The sequence below is a fragment of the Perissodus microlepis genome, chromosome 22, assembly GCF_051167445.1.
Source record: "Perissodus microlepis isolate ML-2025 ecotype Zambia chromosome 22, ASM5116744v1, whole genome shotgun sequence".
In the NCBI taxonomy this organism is placed as follows: domain Eukaryota; kingdom Metazoa; phylum Chordata; class Actinopteri; order Cichliformes; family Cichlidae; genus Perissodus; species Perissodus microlepis.
In genome coordinates, this window is record NC_140481.1 from 32,080,702 (window position 1) to 32,102,955 (window position 22,254).

The 22,254-nt window shown below is 41.5% G+C and overlaps 1 long non-coding RNA gene across 1 annotated transcript; it reads right to left on the minus strand.

Annotated features, from left to right (window-relative positions):
* Positions 1 to 9,337: 9,337 nt before the first annotated feature.
* On the minus strand, positions 9,338 to 14,574 carry LOC146363579 (uncharacterized). Its single transcript, XR_014799171.1, has 3 exons — positions 14,340 to 14,574; positions 13,647 to 13,757; positions 9,338 to 9,375 (listed from the first exon to the last, which is right to left on the minus strand). It is a non-coding gene; the product is annotated as an uncharacterized LOC146363579 (long non-coding RNA).
* Between the last annotated feature and the right edge of the window lie 7,680 nt (positions 14,575 to 22,254).

Consider the following 22,254-nt stretch of genomic DNA (forward strand, 5'->3'; position numbering starts at 1 on the left):
ATTGTAGCACGGCTGCTGTTTTTATATTTGAGTCAAATGATGATTAGTGTCATGAATATCAATAATAAATAAAGAAAAATTGCTAAATGGTGTTTAAAAATGCTGTAGTTTATTCTCTTTTCCTGTTATCTGATCTGAAACTTGCAGATACGTAACACAACAGACTAATGTGGCCTTATGAGATACAAATAAACTTAATAAAGTTTAATGCTTTTAATGTTCCTCTCTCACATCTGATCAAAGACTTTGTGGCTTGAATGTGTCAAAGAGCTGATCACAGAAACCACTTCCTCCTTCATGAGGTACACAGCAACTAATTTCCTACTCAGCATTTGAAACTGAGTCATCACAGACAGCAGGAATTGTGCAGTCAGCGGGTGTAGTTAGAAGTCTTTTGTTAAGTTCTATTAAAGAAAAACATTTATTCACATTACTGCTTCCACTTTTGGTGGTAACCTAGTGTGAGCTAACTCCCCAGAGAGATGTCATAACGTTAATAAGGTTGATTCCTGTTGGCAGAGTCTAATTCAGATTTTTGGTGTGCTGTGAATCAGATGACACAGGCTATTATGACATCAATAATGCACATCAGGTTGACTGCAATTCTTTGTATGGGAACGGCATACCACGCCCCCGCCACACACTGGTGTACACTGGTAGTGTCAGACTCCACAACCACCACTAGAGGGTGCCCTGGAGGAGTTAAGTTGGTAGGGTGAGCCACTTGGTTGCACTGCATAGCTTAATGCTGGAGCTGGCTAATGCCTAAGTTGGGTTCTGGAGCCGATGATTGACATGAAGTAATGAAGGGCCTTCTGGGGAGTGCATCTGGATTTTGGTGGCTTTTCCAGGTAGGTATATTACTTGGAAATCACAGTTCTACAGTGTGAGATTATTATATTATCTTATGCCACGTTATACCCCTAATTAAAGATTGTGAAATTATTATGTAGTTTTAGTTTGCATTATTCTCCTGACTTAGAGGAAGGGGATAACGATTACATTTATTAAACTGATTTGTATTACATTAGACTGCTGATTTATGGTGAATGAATGATATTGTTTATGATGCATGATACTGCTGAGTTATAAGAAATACTATTTTCAGAGAATCATGGCCTTATTTGTCTGATTAGAAGAGAACAGAGCATACCGTAGAGGTTTTCTGCCCCATCTCATCAGGAGGAGATAAAACAGGAAGCCAAGGCCGTCACTTGAGAAAGAATGTGAATGCTTAGTTTGGAGGGGGGCTGAAGCTATAAGAATGTGAGAAACGCTCAGACACTTCGAGATCTGGCGGACACCATCATGTCCACATCTCCCCTCCGGATGGTTAATGCTCAAAAGTGTTGCATGGAATAATGAGAATTGTATGGAATAAAGAGATTGTTGATTGAGCATTTATACACCGAGTGTCGTTCTTCCTTCAGCCCAAAGACCAAAGAACTGAGATTTAACAACAGTCCAAAAAAATCACATCCCACTCAAAAAGTCCCTTCTGGATGCAAAATACAGCTCCTTTGTGGGTTCTGGCAGTCTATCTGCAAAATATCAATGTTAAGTATATTATACTTAACATGTGGTCTACTTGCTTGGCAGTAGATAGCATGTGCAGTAGACAACATCCCTTACCAAGCATCAATTTCTTGTATGCATGGTAGGGTAAGCCTCTTTAATGGTTTGCCTATAATCCACGCACAATTTAGGACTCTCTTCTTTTTTCATCATCACAATTGCCTGCATGGCTTGGTACAGAAGCAGGGGGAAGGAATATTAAGCTCAGGAGTAGGGATGGGTATCGAAAACCGGTTCTTGTTGAGAACCGGTTCCCACTGTTTCAATTCCTTGGAATTGTTTGGCATTTTTGCAAACGATTCCCTTATCGATTCCAGTCACCCCGAATGACATCACCACGTTGCGGAGCGTCATTTACCTGGCAGGAAACATGGCGGCTCAAACGCTCAAAACTTTGGTTATACTTTACGAGAACGGATGACAACAGGGCAACTTGCAATACTTGCAAAGTAGATATTTCATTTAAGGGAGGAAACACTACGAATATGCAAAAGCATTTGCTCACAAAACACGCGATAACCTTAAATGAATGTCGTGTTTTTAATTCCGCTCCGGACTTGTGAATCTCAACCCAGCAGCAGCGGTAACGTTTGCACGTCCTCTCCCGTTAATGCGGCGGGTAAATAATCAACTAACAGTGCATATTATGTTAGCGCGATCTGCCTTATTACAAAACCTGCCATTACTGTGCATTTAGGGGACCATGATGAGAGAGACAGAGTCTGGCTCAGATGCTGGCAGTTCTCACTGCAGTCTACCGGTAGCGTCTCCTTTCAGGCCAGGATAGACGAATGTCACCGAGCAGTGACTAAGTTTGTGGTCAAAGGCTTGCACCCATTTGCCACAGCAGATGCCCCCGATTTTCGGTAAGTGAACGTGTTTAATTGTAGGCAGGGACATTACTGGATATTCTTGTGTAATTGCTACAGAATAATTTATGTTATACTTTGTTATTGCTACAGAAGAATATGTATTTTATTATTTTACATTTACAATGTTTTTCCTGGCGACCCTGTGACACCGCATTGAAGAGCCGTAGGCTGTGGATCTCTGAAGATCTCACTGTTGGGTTTGTAAGGCCATGCTACTCCTAAATTTCTACCTTGTTCAAAGAGAAGATATAAAACAAAGTTCTAAGCTAATCGACCTTAGTGTTCTCCTTTAAAAAAAAAAAAAAAAAAAAAAAGAATCGATAAAGAATCGAATCGTTAAACAGAATCGAAAATGGAATCGGAATCGTGAAAATCTTATCAATACCCATCCCTACTCAGGAGCTACTGGAATGCTGGTGGATGAGGCTTTATTCCTGTCAAGACTTTGGCTGGGGCACTGTCTGAAGTGCCCCAGCCAAAACACCTCACCTTAAGGAGACTAGTGAAGCCCCTGGGCTGAAAACTCAGATAGGGATGCTTGAGAGTTTCTGAGGCTGCACAACTCTGTGGGCCACCAGAACTTTGTCCTTCTTCACAAAGATCTTAGTGGAGCTCAGCAGCGCAGAACCAGAGTTTTGTGTAACTTTTCACCCAAGCGGTCAGCTGTTTGTACACCTCTGTGACACGGACTTCACCAATCATTTTGCTAGCAATTGCCATCATCTTCCAGTAACCACTCAAAACCAGTGAGGGAATATTCATTGTCAGATGTTCATACAGTAGTACTGACATTCTCACTGACTTGATCCTACATTGTCGCAATGATTGCCATATGTCCAAAATTGCAGAAAAGTGAGCATCATGTAAATGGCCTGTATTTGTATAGCGCTTTACTTAGTCCCTAAGGACCCCAAAGCGCTTTACACTACAATCAGTCAACCATCAATTCACACACATACTGGTGATGGCAAGCTACATTGTAGCCACAGCTGCCCCGGAGCGCACTGACAGAGGTGAGGCTGCTGGATACTGGCGCCACCGGGCTCTCTGACCACCACCAGTAGGCAAACGTGGGGTTAGTATCTTGCCCAAGGATATTTGATATGCAGCCAGGAGGCAGCCTGGGATCAAACCACCGACCTTCCAGTGAGTAGGTGACCCGCTCTACTACCTGAGCTACCCCATGTGGTTAACATGTCCACAAATCCTCACTACTATATTATACAGGGACAACAACTGTGCTGTAGACTTTACCCTAACCCTAACCCAAGGTTGTATAGTTTTGTTCTCCCATATCCACATCCACATCGAATAAAGATATGATACAGAGTGCAGACCTGCTTCTCACTGTCTGTGGTGCTGAAAATTTGAAACATTTTAAACAATAACTATAGCTCCAGCTTCTTAAATCTCAAAATGCTCCTTTTCCTTTCACATGTATCTTTTAACATTTCATACAAACATTAAATCAAACTGTCACCACAGGGGGGCAGCATAGAGCCAGAGAGTGTTAGTGTAGCTGTTCACCCCTATAGTAAGAAACAAGAAGACTGATGAAGGAAAAGCTTCTTCCACTGGTGTAACACACAGGTTTGTATGAAGTCACACTAACTAACCAGCAGTAACCCACATTTGATCAAAGCAGGGGCAGAACTTTTAGAACAGGTTATAATGTGTCATCACAGTTGTTGTCAATCCAAACACACTTTCTGATTTTTGCTGTTTGTTGTAAAAGAACAACACACTTGTGGTCTGAACTAATGCTGTAGTGCAAAAACAACTATACAAATGTGACCTCAGTGCAGACTAGATGCTGACTCACTGCACCATCTTGTGGAACAAAGTGGTATTACATGAGGCTACAGACTGGTTAGAAAATGCAAAATTTAATTAATAGATAAACAGTATATGTCCTGTACATTATGTTTGAGTTGTTGTTATTTTTAGCAGTTTTGTTAGTGCACATTATACATGTAATATTGTGTTTGGTGTAAAAAACAAGACAGAAAGGCCATTTAAACCAGTTAAAGTCCAGGAGATGGCGGGAAATTGACAGATTAGTGAAAGAGAGAAGACAACTGAGGAAACAGTGGAGAAGGGCCAATGAGACAGAAAGGGAGGGACTTACTGCCCCGCAGGAGGAAATAAAGCAACAACTTAGTAAGCTGCAGAGAGCAGAACACCTCAGACGACAACATAAGAAGAAAGAACGGACAAGGACCCTTTTCAGAAGCAGCCCATACTACTTTGTTAAGGGAATTTTTTTTCGAATAGACGAGCTGGTGCCTCGTGCCCATAAAAGACCTGGAAGATCATCTGAGGAAAACTTACTCGGAGGAGTAACTTGGAAGAAGAACGCTGCAGCCACAGACGAGCCCCTCTTCATCACTGTGGTCAGCGGACACCTCACCTGTCTCCCTCTTGGCACTGTGGACTGAAGAAGATGAGCCTACCTCTGTATCCTCCTCTACCTATTCAAGGCTTCTAATATTAGATCAGAATATATATCATTCTTAAACATTTTCTTCTTGCTTTAGAATTGAGACATTTGTGGATTGCTAGTATACAATAATCTAGAAAACAAAAGGAAAAACATTAAAATTCAGAGTACAAAAATAGATCCATATTTAGAAATGATCCATCAGAATGAAGTCAGGAAATAAAGCACAAAGCAGATCAAAAACATGAATAACAGGAGTCCTTTAATAAATTTAGCTCTGACAATGTCAGGTTAAAGTTGGACAACTAAAATACATTGAGAGAAAGAACCTGGTTACATTCAGCTACATAAACTCTGTTTCCTGGAGTCAACAATTCAACATCCCATTTAGCCCCAACTTCTCTATCCTTACTTTACAAGTGCAGCATAAAAGAGAATTGATAACTTATTCGCACATTTGAAATTTGTTAAATCTGCTTTTCTTCTTCATTTCAATCTCCTGTCAAAATTCCCTATTTGTAGCTAAAAATAAGAAGCAGCTACTTTCAGCTGTTTCAGAGAAAATCAAGAAGACATTTACTGTAGTTTTAGGACCAACAGGCTGATGAATAAACCAAGTAAACCAAAGTAAAGACAAGCTGCACTTTGACTTTTATTAGAACAATTTGCTGGAACTACAGAGTAATGAAGTACTTCAAGTTTTTGTGTGGATGACTTCCAACCTTACTGTACAGCACAGAGCACAGAGGGACAATATATGTAATCAATATATGATGCAGAATGAACAAGTAAAAACTGTAAGCTGAGTCTGAGGCTCATGCAGGACATTTCATAGTGAGGTGTCTTTGGTTGGATTATTCAAACATTTCAGTCTCACGTTTCACATCAAAGCACCAAACTCATCTCTCACAGATGAAGGTCTTCGAGCTGTAACCAACATAATGTTCAACTGCCTGTTTCAAGTTCCCTTTATCATCACAGCAGACTCCATAGGAATCATAACTCGTACTCTGCTGTGCTGGTGCCCACAACCTGTTAAAATATGATATAAATAAAATATGATATTAAGCTGGAGTAAACTTTGAACATTTTAACATTTAACATCCCGATTTCTTCAAACTGACTTGTTGTAACTGAACGTCATCACAGACTGCAGATGAAGAGAGTTCAAGCACAGCTGTTCATTCAAAGGAGGATTTCTGCTTTTCTTTACATTCAGTTTGTGGGGCTGTTGGAAAATAGCTCAACTCATGTATTGCTGATCTATCTTCCAAAACATCAATGTTTCACTTCTAAATAATAACTCTGGAATAGAAACAAACTAATGTCTCACGTTTCTGTCAGCGCTGATCCGTCCACCCATTCCCATTTATATCCTCCTGATGTCTGTTTGCCTGTAAGACCAGTCCAGGACTCTCCTCTCATGTTCAGTTCATTAATAAATATCTATTTGGGAAGAGACACAAATATTTGCTCCAGTCATAATTCAGCACTTCTGTTGTAGTAACATCATCTTGTGAATATGTCTGAAGGAAGAATAAATGTGATGAAATTTTTCAGTTCTTCCATTGTGCAGAAATCAAAAATACCCAAAGAATTTCCCCACTCACACGCTTTTGCTTGCCCAATCTGGAACTTTTGATCATTAAATGTCATTAAATGTTTTATATTCCTCATCACGCAGACACGGACTCTCACACAACAACAAGCACTTCACCAGGATGCTGTGTTGATGCTGTGTACATCAACTCACATCAACTGCCCTACCAGGGACAGTAGGACATTAGATCGCTGCTACACTCCGTTCAAGGACTGCTACAAAGCTCAGCCTCTGCTGGTATTTGGAAAATCAGACCATGCCCCCATCTTCCTTATGCCTTTTTACAAACAAAGGCTAAAGCAGCAAGCACCAATCAGGAGGGAGTTCGCACACTGGACAGACCACTCAGTGATCGTGCTGCAGGACGCTCTGGATGACGCCCTGGATGACGCAGACTGGGACATTCATCAACATGTTTACGGAAGCGGTTTTGGGATTTATCAGGAAACTAGTGGATCTATCATTCGAACATTTCCGAATCAGAAGCCGTGGGTGGATAAAAACATCTGCGATCACGCACCGCTGCCTACAAAGACGGGCTCGTCTCCGGTAATATGCAATACAAGCTGTGTCTTAAAACGTGAGCAGCGCGGTCAGAAAGGCAAAGCAGAGCTACAGGAAACTAGAGTCGCAGCTACAGAGACTGCAGACAATAATGGACTTTAAACAACCAGCTTCTTCAATGATGACTTGTTGATGTCTCTTAATATGTTTCTTATTAATTATATTATTTTTTTTAAGATATTCTATATGTAATTTAAACTGTTTTCTCTTTGTTTTCTATATGTAGCACTTTGGCCAACATTGTTGGATGTAAAGCGCTGCTATAAATAAAGATGCTATGCTATGATGAATGCCGATGTTTCACTGGCTGTTGAGCTGAACACATTTTATGCTCGCTTCGACGCTGCAGCAATTAAAACAACAAATTGCGTGCGCAAAGAGTGCACCAGTGAAGATAACGCTTTCATCATCACAGAGCATGCCGTGAGGAAAGCTTTCAGGAGAGTGAACACCAGGAAGGCTGCAGGTTCAGATGCAATCCCTGGTCGGGTCCTGAGAGCCTGAGTTGACCAGCTAGCACTGGTGTTCATGTTCATTTTCAACCTCTCCCTGGCCCAAGCCGTGGTTCCCACGAGCTTCAAAGAGTCCATCATTGTCACTGTCCCAAAGAAACAACAGTCCACTTGCCACAGTGGTTACCGCCCAGTAGCACTGACTTCACTTCACTGGTGATGAAGTCTTTTGAAAGACTGATGAGAGATCACATCACTTCTTCACTTCCTGCCACCATCGACTCACTTCAGTTTGCTTACCGGACTAATTGTTCCACAGATGATGCCATAGTTCATCTGCTCCACACATCCCTGAGTCACCTGGACACTGGCAGAGGGAATTATGTTAGGATGCTGTTCGTGGACTACAGTTCAGCATTCAACACAATAATTCCCTCTAAGCTTTTCATCAAGTTGAAAAGTTGATCACTCGGGACACCGTCATTAACACTCTGGTGTTAATGCCAGCATCTCTTTTTCCTAAGAAGACTTAGAGACTTCCATCTGCCACTGAGGGTGCTCAAGAACTTTTACTCCTGCACCATCGAGAGTGTCCTGACGGCAAACATCTGCACCTGGTTTGGGAACAGCACCAAGCAGGACAGACGAGATCTGCAAAGAGTGGTGCGCTCAGCCGAACGCATCATTCATCCCATCCCAACAATGGACTCTTTGAGTTGAGGTCTAAGAAGCGCTTCTGCTCCCTTAAGGCCAAAACAGAGAGAATGAAGAAGAGGTTCTTCTCCCAGGCTATTCGGGCCCTGAACCAGGTGTAGGACTGGACTCTCTCACACACAATACATCACCACAGCACTCTGTTTATTTGCACACTTCTTATAATTTATTATTTATTTTTATTCATAATTTCTTTTGTAAATCATTATTTGCACATTCTTTTACTGTGAATTCCTAACTTAAAATCTTTAAATTTTGTACTAATCTGTAAATCTTACTGTCAATTCTTATTGTCATTTAATGGTCGGGCATTGCACAGCAATAAGCATTTCACCACATGCCGTACTGTGTATGGTTGTGTGTGTGACAAATGAAATTTGAATTTGAAGCTCAGTTACTGTTGCAGTGGGATCACTGTTAATATTATATATTTTTTGGTTTTATTAAATAAGAAACATAGCCAGGATTATGAGGATTGCTTTTATTTTGGAACATTTCTGTGTAATTTAAATTTTTGCTTCAAAAATGTGTAAAAACTTTACATTCGAATGTGAATGTCTCTAACATAAAAGGAGAACCAAAGAAATCCATCAGAGTGGAGACAAGAAGCAGGTCACAGACTGACAGCAGGTCAAAAACACAAGTAACAGATGACTGTCATCTCCATCAAAGATCACACAGACATGAACAAACACACCCACCTGTTCCTCTTTGCTGTTTATCATCACCAGATCAGCTCCTTTATCCTGACAGTCTCTCCTGCTCTCTTGCCAGTGCTTTGCCTCAGTGGATTTAAAGTAACAGCTGCTTCCAAATCTTGTCCATCGATTGGGACACTTCTCTTAATGTCAAACACGTTTTAAAGGCGGTAATTATTTACTGCTCATAGTTTTTGTTGTGTAATAAAGATTTTTAGTTTTTAACAGCTTGTTACCTTTGATCTTCTCCTTTAGCAACTTGATTTCTTGCTGTAGTTGAATTATTTTTGCTGCATGTTGAGAACAAACATAATTATAATAAAATAATAATAAAACAGGAATAAAAAAGGAAAAATGACTGCAAAGTTAGTTTATGAATATTTATTTCTATTTGTTTTGAAATATTTCTTACTTGAACAATTAGCCTGGAGATGCTCTTTTTCCAAAGTGACTAAAATATCTGGTTAGAAACAAAACAGGAAACTGATTTAAAGTTTAAAGCATTTTATCAATGAAGTTTTTATTATTCCCATCACATGAATGGAACTAACACATGCTGAGCTGCTTGCTGCTCAATACACTAAGTGAACTAACTAGTCGCACAATGATAGACATCACTGTCTAACAGTGTGACTGCACTGCATCAGTCTGCAGCAGATTCTGCTGCCTGTCTGCTTTGTTGATATAATCACAGAATCACCGTGTTGAGTGAAGAGTTTGAAGGAACAACAAGAACATTCACTCCTCCTCCACAATCATGCACACAGTCAGACTATTAAGACCATTAAGAGGCTTAAAAAGAAATAAAGGAATGTTAAAATGGATTTAAAACTGAATGGTAAACCAGTGAAGGTACACTAAAACCATGGTTATGTGCTCTTGTTCTTGTTAAAATCATGCAGCATTGTCTCTAGGTGGCATCTAGACAGGATGGCTTAATCTTTACAGCCGTCTGAACTGAAAGATGGAGGACTTAACCACAGCATTGACATGCCAGTCAGGTTTTAGGCTGCTTTCCATTTTCACAACTAAATTGGTGATTCTGGATTTTTCATGTGGGGCCAAAGAGGAAAGGTCAAAGGCAGGGATACAGCTGGAGGCACTGGATTTAAAAAGCATGACCTCGGTCTTTTTTTCATTAAAATTAAGAAAATTCAGTGCCATCCACCCCCTGATGTCATTGAGATAATCAAGGAGAGGCTGAAGAGAACCACTGTGTTTGAAAGGGAAATAGACTTGACAGTCATTAGCATATAAATGAAACACAATGCTTTCTAAAACTAGCACCAAGTGGCAGCAAATACAGAGAGAACAGTAGAGGACAATGAATGGAACCCTGAGGTACCCCCAGGGAAGAGCAGCGGAACCAGAGGTAAGATCGTCCATCAAGACACAGAAACTCCTGTCAGAAAGGTCAGACCTAAACCATTGAAGAACTGAACCCACTGCTCCAGTCTGGAGATGAGAATGTTATGGTCATCAGCTGTAAATTTAAAAGACAAGGAAAACTCTGTTCCCAGAAAACATTGCTAAAAATATGTTATTAAAAACCCTTAAAAGAGCAGATTCGGTGCTGTGGTTTGTTTTAAATCCAAAGTGGAACTCTTCCAAAATTTTACATTCATCCAGGAAGGCCTTCAGCTGGGTGTAAACGATCTTTCCCAAGATTTTGGAAAAAAAAAGCCAATGATGATCGGCCTAAAGTTAGACAAAGCAGAAGGGTCAATGTCAGGTTTCTTCAACACGGGTTTCACCACAGCATGTTTAAAATGGCTGGAGGTCAAATTACCATTAATGACATTAAGGATAAAAAGACCAACAGTAGCAACAACCTTAAGAAGATGTGGAGGAACGACATCACAGTTGGTTTCATACTGGTAACCAGTTTCTCAAGAGAGGAAAGGGAAATAAGCTCTAAGTGATCAAAGACAGCCAGGCAGGGGAGCAAGATGGACCGATGATGGGAGGCAAGAGAAATACAAGCTCCGGTGTTAACAAAATTATCAGAGTTCTCTGTAAGCTTTCAGAGGGACATGGGCATTAAAAGCAGTGTTAATGTATTATAAAGGACAAGGGGGTTGTGAGCGTTAGCAGCAATGATGTCGGAAAAATGTTTTGCTCTTGCAGTTTTCACAGCTCTTTGAAAACAACACCAGCTCTCAGTCTCTCAGAAGAGACTTGCAGTTTGTCCATCTTCAACTTTCATTTCTCCTGCACTCCCATCTGGTGGCACGGGTATGATCACTTAACCAAAGGTCTGATCTGGGCTTTGATCACCTGGTTTTAATTGGAGCCACAGAATTTACAACAGTATTATGGCGTATGGCACAAGGAATTAAATTACAGGGAAAGCTCCTCAGTGCTGGAAGACACAGAGGGCTGCAAGTCTAAATTATTAAAAACAGTGGAGACATGAGCAGCCGTTGAAGAGTAACAACATGTCAGCACCGAGCAAGAGCAAAGACTTTGAATAAATTACAAATGGGTAAACCTTAAGATAAAACAAGGTCCAGTGTGTGGGTACATTCACGGGTTGGGCCGTTCACCAACTGAGTGAGGCCAAAGGAGTCCAATAAGTCTAAGAAGTCTTTTACCAGAGGCTTTCCAGAGTAGCACGTGTGAATTTTATAGTTTCACCCAAGAAGTCTGAAAATTCCCACAAAAAATCTTTGTTGTATACTTTGGTGACCAATAGATCGCTGTGCACAGCAGCGGACGGAAGAGGCTCAACTCGTAAAAGGCTCGGTTCTAAGCTGGAGAAAACAGTCGGCAAAACTCCTCCATGACCCAAGGACCTCAGGGTATTAAAGTATGAGTGACAGTGGGGTAATAATTCTGAAAAAACACTGGACTCACCCGGAGAGGTCTGTGTTTAAGTAACGCTGAGAAGGTCCAAACTCTGGGACATGAAACATTCCTTAAGGATAAAAGTTTTGTTCACGATGGACCTTAAATTCACCAGACCTATTCTAATGGGCACCACGTCTGTAGAAGCAGCAGTGGGAGAAGTAGGTGAAATCTGTGCAAGATGCCACAGATACCCAAGGTTGACACCAGGTGAAGGGGACCGGGCAGCGGTCCCCAACCTTTTTTGCGCCACGGACCGGTTTATGCCCGACAATATTTTCACGGACCGGCCTTTAAGGTGTCGCGGATAAATACAACAAAATAAAACTAGTACCGGTACCGAAAAAAAGAAGATTTATTCATAACACACGTGAAAAGACCCAGGAAAACCGAGTTAACGATAAAAACGATAACAAAATAACGCTGAAAACCGATTAAAAACCCTGAAAACTATACATTTCACACCTGAGCCTCAACTCTCGTGGCCCGGTACCAAACGACTCACGGACCGGTACCGGTCCGAGGCCCGGGGGATGGGGACCGCTGGGATAGAGGACCTGCTCCAACAGGGTCCAGGGAACACCAAGATGTAAAAAGTCTAGGATCCTCACCAGCCGCTCGCCACGACATCAGTGGCGCCTTCTCCAGCGAGATGGTTGTGGTTCTTGGCAAAGGTAAGCTGGTACTCCAGCCAAGAGCAGGGGTAAGAATTCAAGTCTTTCTTGATGGCAGTGCAGAAATTATGCGGTAGACAGATGAAGGGCCAGGAGAGGTTGGCAATCATAGATTACTAATAAGCTGACATGATGAAAGATGCACAGGACTCACAACAGAGAGAGCAGTAGATAACTCGTCACACACACTGGGCCATCTCTTAACCGCTCAATCAATCAGTGCATTCAATGCTAAGTAAGAGACTCATGAAATACTAGAAGCTCAGTCACCAAAACAAACTTGTTGGTCAGGCTGTACCACACAGCAGCTCATATTATTGATCACAGAATTCCATTTAAAATGCATTTAAATAGAATCCACTAAAATCCATTTATGAAGAGGGAAACTAATCTCAGAGACCAAAACTCATTTTGTCCTGAATGGAAACATGCTTTTAATGCTGGAAAGATGCTCATTATAACATGGTAGTCTGTGGGGACTGACTCGCTTTCAGAATCAGCCTTTAGTGGTCATTAAAGGAACTGCAGTTTTTGGATCTTCTGTGCTGGCTTTCTGTTTCTTATCTGTTTCAGACAGGAAATGGCTTTGAGGAAGTGACAGCATGCAAAGAAACACAGGCCTATAAATGAATGTGATTAATATGAGTGATAACCTCCAGTGTGCTGAACGCTAGACGGAGAATTCCCTTTTCTTTATATTTGTAAAGCCCATTAGACTATCTATCAAACAATTTGCGAGGCAAGAATAAATTATTTTTCATTGTTCAACTAAAGAGGAGCTCTTAAAGAGAGAGAGGAAAAAACACATTCACACCTCACTCTCACAGTGCATACAAACCAGGAAATGCCTTTTTAGGGGCAACACTTTTTCGCCTTATAGAGAAACTGTGTCATAACTTTCATCACATATTCCTTAAATAAAGTTAAATTTGGGATCAGCATTGATTACTTTACTAATGAAGGCTGAAAACATTTCTTTCCATTCTTCTTCTTGCAGACCTTTCTATTTAAAAACAATCAAAAAAAAAAATTTTTTAAATAAACAATAAAACGTCAAATATCACCCATTTCCCATGTAGATGGGAATCAGGTGACTGTTTCTAACTAAAATATGAACTAAGAATAGGAGCTAAACAAAAGCAAGTCTACATCAACATCTAATCTGTAAAATAATACATCCACCATGCTATATTTTAATAAAATTACTCACATCGTGTGGTGATTCCAGACAGAATCAAAAGATACAGCAGCCCAAGATTCACTTCAAAAGCTCTGAACCATCTTCTTTTCACAGCTAAAAGCTTCATCTGGATGTTTAATTCTACAGAGACAAAATTGAGATTTAATCATTTATTATTTTAATTAATAAATACGTTGTAATCAGACTGCACTTATCTTGAGAATGAGCTGAACAAGTTCATCATGTTAGTGTCATATTTACAGGAGATTGTTTAACATATAGAAAACAGAGAAACAGTGTTTGAGAATGAGAAATATTTCTAGGTGATTCTTAGAGCATGGGGGCCAGAAAAAGGCCAGTATATCTGTCAGTATGGTCGAAAATAAGCTTAAAAATACAATTAGCTCTGAAGACATGAAGACCACTCTTGAGTTGTTTCCTGTGGTTTCACTTGCACCACACAGTGTCTAAGAAGACTTCCTTGTTTTTAATATTTCTACCTTTGCCACTGATCTGTCAGATAAGAGTCTTGTGGAACTTCCCTCCTTTTCTGCAATTTTTTGAAGACTGAACAGTTTTTAAACATATTAAACCAACTTAAATTCCCTCATATTCAGTTTTATTTATATAGTGCAGAATCGCAACAACAGTTGTCTCAAGGCACTTTGTTTTGTGAGGTCAAGACCCTGCAATAGTACAATAGTTTATTTATTTCCTGCTTACCAGCTGCCTGCAGCCCAACATCAGGATGTTGTTCTCCATCATCTAGCATCTCAACCTCACTGTGCTCTTGCTCTCGTCCATCACGGTCAATCCTTCTGCTGTATTTCACTTTAAAATCGGCTGCAGTCTGACTGTCTGCAGACATCTTGGTGGGTGAAAGTATTTGAGCAGCTTTCACTGTCTGTTTCTGTCAGTCAGGCAGGTTTTAATCATCAGCATCAAACAGGAAGTAGCAGCAGACCAAACCACAAACACAGAGGGGCCAACTTCATTTGTACTTTACAATGTGGTTAGCAGACCTTTGAGTGAGAGCACATGTCAAATAAAAAAAAATAAAAAAACATTTTCTGTCATTTTTACTGGCTGTTGCAACACGGAACTTTGAAACTAACAAAAATACATACATGTACAAACAAGAATACCTTTGTCTTGAATTAGTACATACTGTGAATAGACAGAAGCACACCAATTTCTGAGTTTTTCCAACACAGGAAAACCTCACATGTCTAACAGAGCTTCAGTGAGACAAAGGAGATTCTTTCAGCTAGTGGCCAACTGAAGAATGCCCTCAACTCATTTTAAATCTGTGTTTCATGCCATTGGTGTTTACTTTGTTACACTGAGAGTCCTCATGCAGTTTGGAAAATGTCCCTTTCTTCACAAAAACCAGAGGTCATATGGTACTTTTCCTACTCGAGCTTTTACATCAAATCAAACAGTGTGACAGTGCGTGATCATATAGATAAAGGTAGGCCACTGCATTACAGCCACAGTGACTGGCTGACAGTTATGAATAAATTACATACTGACACTTGTTTTGCTGGATTTAGCTGAATGTTTTAGTTTACTGACTTACTCTATGATTACTTTTTTTATTTTAATGTCATTGGTACTTAAAATCCTTATATTTTCTCAGAAATCAACAGTGCGCCTTGTGTATTCATTCTGGTTGTGCTTACTGACCTTGAATCAATTTTATGTGGTGCACAGCGCTCAAAGACCTGTCTAAATGTTTTAGTATGACTTTGTTAAGGTGTGGAAGCCGCACCTCTTAATGGATTGTCGGAGCATTACAGCTACCGTAGTCAGGAACCTTGTGGAGTAATGCGTGCTGTGCTTCAGCATAATATTATGACGTGTGTAAAAGAACCCCATTATTTGCCAATGTATTGTGGAAGCCTGGGCCAAAGTACCAGTCTCAAGTGTTGTCCAAGCTTTCACAAAGGCTGGAATCATCATTGAACAGCTAAGTAACAGCGATGAGACTGAGTTGGATAATGACGAGACGGATCCGGGCACGTTTGATGCCAAAATCACCCAACTGTTAAACTCAGATCAAGTCAAGTGAAGTGACTTTTATTGTAATTTCAACCATGTACAGCGTTATAGTACAGAGTGAAAAGAGACAACGCTCCTCTGAGACCCTGGTGCTACATATGACATATGACAGACAATCAACACAGGTCTACATTAAGTGCAATGTGCAAAAAATCCAAAAAGACAAGACACCAGACAGATCCAGACACAAGACAGCGCAAAGGAAATGTGCAAAATGCATGTTGTGCAAAAAGTTACTTTGTGTCTGAAGGTGTGTGTGTGTGTGTGTGTGTGTGTGTGTGTATGTGTGTGTGCGCGCTCCAGTACCTCTTGCCAGAAGGCATCAGGGTAAAGAGTGTGTGTGAGTATGCCACCAGCATTGTTGGGTCCTTCACAATGCTGGTGGAGCGGGTGCTATAAGTGCCAACGATGGAGGGAAGAGAGGCTCCGATGATCTTTTCAGCTGCTCTCAGGGTACCGCTGTAATGATAACAGCAAATCCTTATTTGCCTAGTATCATGTTTTATGTTGTCAATACTCCTAGACTGTAGGGGGAGCTAGAGAGCCAGAGGGAGTTACCTGGGAGTAGACTGTGATGGCGAAGCTTTGTTTACATGTGAACCACAGTTCGATAAAATACCTTCTCTTCAAGTAATGGTGTCATTCTTAAGAACTCACAACAACATAAAGAAACAAGACATGGTGTCAGAAGATGGACTTGAAGAAAGGTAACGGACTACAATATAGCAGTACCAACGGATCAGCTTAGCAGTGAACGTAGTGTAGCTAACTCGCCGAGGGAGAGAAAAGAGACCTAGCGACGTAAGCATGGACGGCTTACACCCACCACCGATTCTTCAGTTGACTGGAAATGTGGCTGAAAATTGGAGAAGATTTAAGCAACGTTTCACGTTGTACCTATCAGCAATTGGACTTGACGAGGCAAGTGATAAAAAGCAAGCATCAGTGTTTTTGCATATAGTGGGTGATGAGGCACTGGAAGTCTATAATAACTTCACGTTTACTGATGGTGACGGAATGAAGCTGAATAAAATAATGGAGAAGTTTGAGGCTTACTGCATACCTAAGAGAAATGTGACATTTGAGAGGCACAGATTCTTCACATGTGTACAGAAGACAGGGGAGACAATAGATCAGTATGTCACAGAGCTGCAGAACAGGAGTAAAACGTGAATTTGGAGGACTGACAGACTCTTTGATAAAAGACAGGCTTGTGTGTGGGATTCCAGACAACGGTCTGAGAGAGAGGCTACTGAGAGAGGAAAATCTTGACCTGGAAAAAGCATTAACACTGTGCAGAGCAGCTGAAACAGTGAGGGCACAAGCTAAAGAACTGCTTAGTGACAGCTGCAGAGTGGATGCTGTGAATAAGAACACACACAGAGTCAAAAAGGAGAGTGCTGCCGCTGAAATGAAACTGCAATTGAAATCACCAGCAAACAGGGACAGAAAAGAAAAGACTTGTGGTCGCTGTGGAATGCAACATCCTCCTAAAAAATGTCCAGCATATGGGAAAAGATGCAATAATTGTAACAAAAATAACCATAATGCTAGGTGCTGCAAAGCTCAAACCCTGAACCAAAGTACAGTCCATACTGTGGATGAAGAAGACACAGAGGAACTCTATGTAGCTGCAGTGACAGACAATAAGACAGATGAAAAGGACTGGATAATGACACTCAAAGTGAATGACACACTCATGAAAGTCAAGCTGGATACTGGCGCTCAAGTGAATGTCATATCAGAAGCAGAGTTCAAGAAAATCAGACCTAGACCTAAAATGCATGCAATGAAGGTGAAAGTGAGTGGATACTCAGGTGCAGAAATACCTGTGAAAGGAAAATGCATGGTTAAAGTGACACACAAAGACAAGGAGCACACGCTAACATTCATTGTGGTGCCGAAGACTGCGCAGCCTATACTAGGGTTACATGCCTGTGAGAGTCTGAACCTAGTGAAAAGAGTGCTTGTTGTGGAAACTGATGAGGACATGGACTATAATGAGTTGATGAAGGAATATGGTGACCTATTTCAGGGACTTGGTTGCCTTGCTGGAGAACACACAATCAGAGTCGATGAAAGTGTAACACCAGTCATTCATCCATGCCGCAAAGTACCATTTGCTCTACAAAAGCCACTGAAAGCCAAGTTGGACAGGATGGAAAACCTGGAAGTGATTGAAAAGATCGATGAACCAACGGAGTGGGTGAGTTCTCTTGTTATTGTGGAGAAAAAGACTGGAAAGCTCAGAGTTTGCATGGATCCTAGAGATCTGAATAGAGCAATAAAGAGAGAACATTTCAAACTACCTACAAGAGAAGAGATAATGTCACAGTTTGCAAAAGCAAAGTACTTTAGCAAGCTAGATGCTTCATCAGGATTTTGGCAACTGAAGCTGGACGAAGCAAGTTCAAAACTGTGCACGTTCAACAGCCCATTTGGCAGATACAGATTCCGGTGACTGCCGTTTGGCATTGCTTCAGCACCTGAGGTGTATCACAAGACAATACACATGATCTATGAACACCTGGAAGGAGTCGACACGTCAATGGATGACATCATTGTGTGGGGTAGCACAAAAGCTGAACATGACATGAGACTGAGAAATGTTCTTGAAGCAACCAGAAAAGCCAATCTGAAGCTGAACAAAGAGAAATGTCAGCTTGGGGCGCAGGAACTGACATTCGTTGGAGATATCCTGAGCAGTGAAGGCATCAGACCAGATCCTCAAAAGGTGTCTGCAATTGAAAACATGCCGAGGCCGCAATGCAAGAAAGATGTGCAGAGATTTAATGGCATGATAAACTACATGGGAAAATTCATACCCAATCTCTCAGAAAAAATGGCGCCACTGAGACAGCTAACTGAAAAGAGACTCGAATGGGAGTGGAATCATGAACATGAGAAAGCATGGCGTGACTTGAAAGATCTGCTTACAAAGGAACCAGTTCTGAAGTTTTATGATCCAATGAGACCTATTAAGATCTCATCAGATGCATCACAGAGTGGGCTTGGAGCTGTTCTTCTGCAGAAGTATGATGAGTGGCAGCCTGTTGCATATGCATCGCGATCCATGACAGACGCAGAGACAAGATATGCACAGATTGAAAAAGAACTGCTCAGCATAACATACGCCTGTGAGAGATTTCACCAGTTTGTGTCCGGGCAGGCCATCAGTGTTGAAACTGACCACAAGCCACTGATAGCATTGTTCCAAAAACCACTAAATGACTGTCCGCTGAGAATCCAAAGAATGATGATCCGGCTGCAACGTTACACGCTTAACGTGATGTACACACCTGGCAAGCTGATGTACACAGCTGACACATTATCCAGAGCTGCTGATCCGAATGAGCCAGCAAACACCAAGATGGATGATGATGTAAGAGCATATGTGAGCATGGTCACAAGTGCACTTCCTGTTGCAGAAGGGAAGATGGAGCTCATAAGAACGGAGACAAGCAAAGATGGAACGTTAAAAGCACTGCGCAAAACCATCATAGATGGATGGCCCAGCTGTAAGCAAAACTGCTCACCTGTTATTCAAGAATATTGGAACTGCAGAGCAGAACTGTCTGTAGTGGATGATGTGGTGTTCAAGGGAAGTAAAATTGTCATCCCAAAGAGCCTGCAAGGAGAGATGCTCAAAAAGATACATGCAGGGCATCTAGGCATGGAAAAATGTAAAAGGAGAGCACGTGAGGTGATGTACTGGCCCGGATTAATCAGAATGTGACAAATGAAGTGTCGAACTGTTCAACATGTCTGACATATCAAGCAAGCAATCCTGCCGAGCCACTAAAGCCGCACCCAGTGCCAGACCGACCATATCAGAAAGTGGGGGCTGACCTCTTTGTGTCTGGAGGAAAGGACTATATTGTGGTCACAGACTACTACTCTTTGTATCCGGAAGTATGTAGACTGCAAACAACAACAGCAGAGGCTGTAATCACCTCTCTGAAAGCCGTATTTGCACGACATGGGGTGCCAAGTGAAGTGTTCACAGACAATGGACCACAATTCTCCAATATTAGGTTTGGACAGTTTGCCAAAGAATGGGACTTTGTTCACACAACATCAAGCCCGCACTACCCACAATCTAATGGACTAGTGGAAAAGTCCGTCCAAACAGTGAAGAGGCTGATGAGTAAGGCGAGAGACAGTGGTGCTGACTTCTACCAAAGTCTGCTAGTATACCGCACAACGCCACTTGAGTGTGGTATGTCACCAGCACAGCTTCTTATGGGACGACGCCTGAGATCAAACCTGCCCATTCAGGATAATCTGCTTAAAACAAAAGAGGGAAACAGCGTGAAGAAGTTTAAGGAGCAACAAAAAGCAAAGCAGAAGTTCTATTATGACAGAGGAACAAAAAACTTACCTGAACTGCATGCTGGGGATCAAGTGAGATTCAAAGACAAATCCAACGCATGGGCACAGAAAGCGACTGTTCTAAAGAAAGATCAACCACGATCATACATCATTCAGACAGAAGATCGAGCTATGCTGAGAAGAAATCGCCGAGATCTTCTTAAGGGACCAGTAGTAGTGGAGCAGAGGTTGGAGGCTGCTGAACAACCCCAACACACACATGAGACACTATCACCTGAAACACCTACACATACACAAGAACAAACACTGAGAAGATCAGTAAGACAAGTGAAGCCACCTATGAGACTGATTGAACAGATGTAATGTGTTGACATGTCGTTTGGAAGATGATGTCATAGTATCTATGAAAGTTTCACTATGTTTGGTTACTAGTGTTGAATGGACCATAATTGTTGAAAACTAGTTGTGTTGTTAACGTTACTTTGACGAAGCCTGGTTTAACAAGTAAAAAACAAATAGAGACTGTTTATGTTTGTGAAAGTAGGTATGTTATTTTATTGTTGAAAAAAAAGGAAGATGTAATGATAACAGCAAATCCTTATTTGCCTAGTATCATGTTTTATGTTGTCAATACTCCTAGACTGTAGGGGGAGCTAGAGAGCCAGAGGGAGTTACCTGGGAGTAGACTGTGATGGCGAAGCTTTGTTTACATGTGAACCACAGTTCGATAAAATACCTTCTCTTCAAGTAATGGTGTCATTCTTAAGAACTCACAACAACATAAAGAAACAAGACAACCGCGATCCGATACGGTGCAGTTTCCATACAAGACAGTGATGCAGCTGCTCAGGACACTCTCGATAGTCCCTCTATAGAACATCGTGAAAATGGATGGAGAGAGATGGGCTCTTCTCAGCCTCTGCGGGAAGTAGAGAAGCTGTTGGGCCTTCTTAGTTATGGAGCTGATGATGAGGGACCAGGAAAGGTTCTCCACCAGGTGGACACCAAGGAATTTGGTGCTCTTGACGACCTCCACAGAGGATCCATCGAAGTTAAGTGGGCAGTGATCTCTCCTCAAGTCAACAATCATTTCTTTTGTTGTGTCCACATTCTGAGACAGGTTGTTAGCTGCTGCACTTCCTCTCTCTATGCTGACTCATTATTCTTGCTGATGAGACCGACCACAGTCATGTCATTGGTGAAGTTGATGATGTGGTTCAAACTGTGCATTGCTGCACAGTCATGAGTCAGCAGAATGAACAGCAGTGTGCTGAGCACACAGCCCTGAGGGGCTCCAGTGCTCAGTGTGGTGGTGTTGGAGATGCTGTTGCCGATCCAGACTGTCTGAGGCCTCTCCGTCAGAAAGTCCATGATCCAGTTGGAGGGAGGGAGGTGTTCAGACCCATTAGGCTCAGTTTTTTCAGTCAGGTGCTGAGGAATGATTGTGTTGAATGCTCAACTGAAGTCTATGAAAAGCATTCGTACATATGTGTCCTTATTATCCAGGTTGGGCGAGGGCGAGATGTAGGGTGTTGGCGATGGCGTCATCTGTTGACCGGCTGGGGCGATAGGCGAATTGCAGTGGGTCCAGTGAGGGTGGCTGCAGGGTCTTAATGTGCTTCATGACCAGGCGTCATTGAGTCGTTGAGGCAGGACACTGGGAACTTCTTTAGCACAGGAATGATGGTGGTGGCGTTGAGGCACATTGGAATGACAGCAGTGCTCAGCGAGGTTGAAGATGTCCATGATGACATTTGTTAGCTGCTCTGCACATTCTCTGAAGATAAAGAATTTGATGAATTTGTGGAAGAGGAATGAAGTGAAAAAGTGAGTGTATTGTTCTGTATTTTATGTGTCACAGCTGAACAATGTTGAGAGTTATTGTGAATGAGTTGAATAAAGTTAGACTTATCTGACTGTTTGGTTTCACTTAATGCGCCTTATAGTCTGAAAAATACAGCAATAACAATTTCATTAAGTTGAGAACTTAAGTTGGGGATCTCTGTAATACTTAATCATCAATTTATAGACAGACTTCCTTGTTTTTATGAACTTCTACCTGCACTAAACGTAGAAGACCTCCTGCAGCATAAACCATGACAACCATGCTCCACAACACTTTTTCTTTTTTGTTAGGTTTTAACATATTAAAATGATCACTAATACTTTGGATGAGCCTGTTTTTGTTATTGTTTTAATGTTTGATACTTCCTGCTGTCAGTTTCTTGTAACCACACACAAGCAT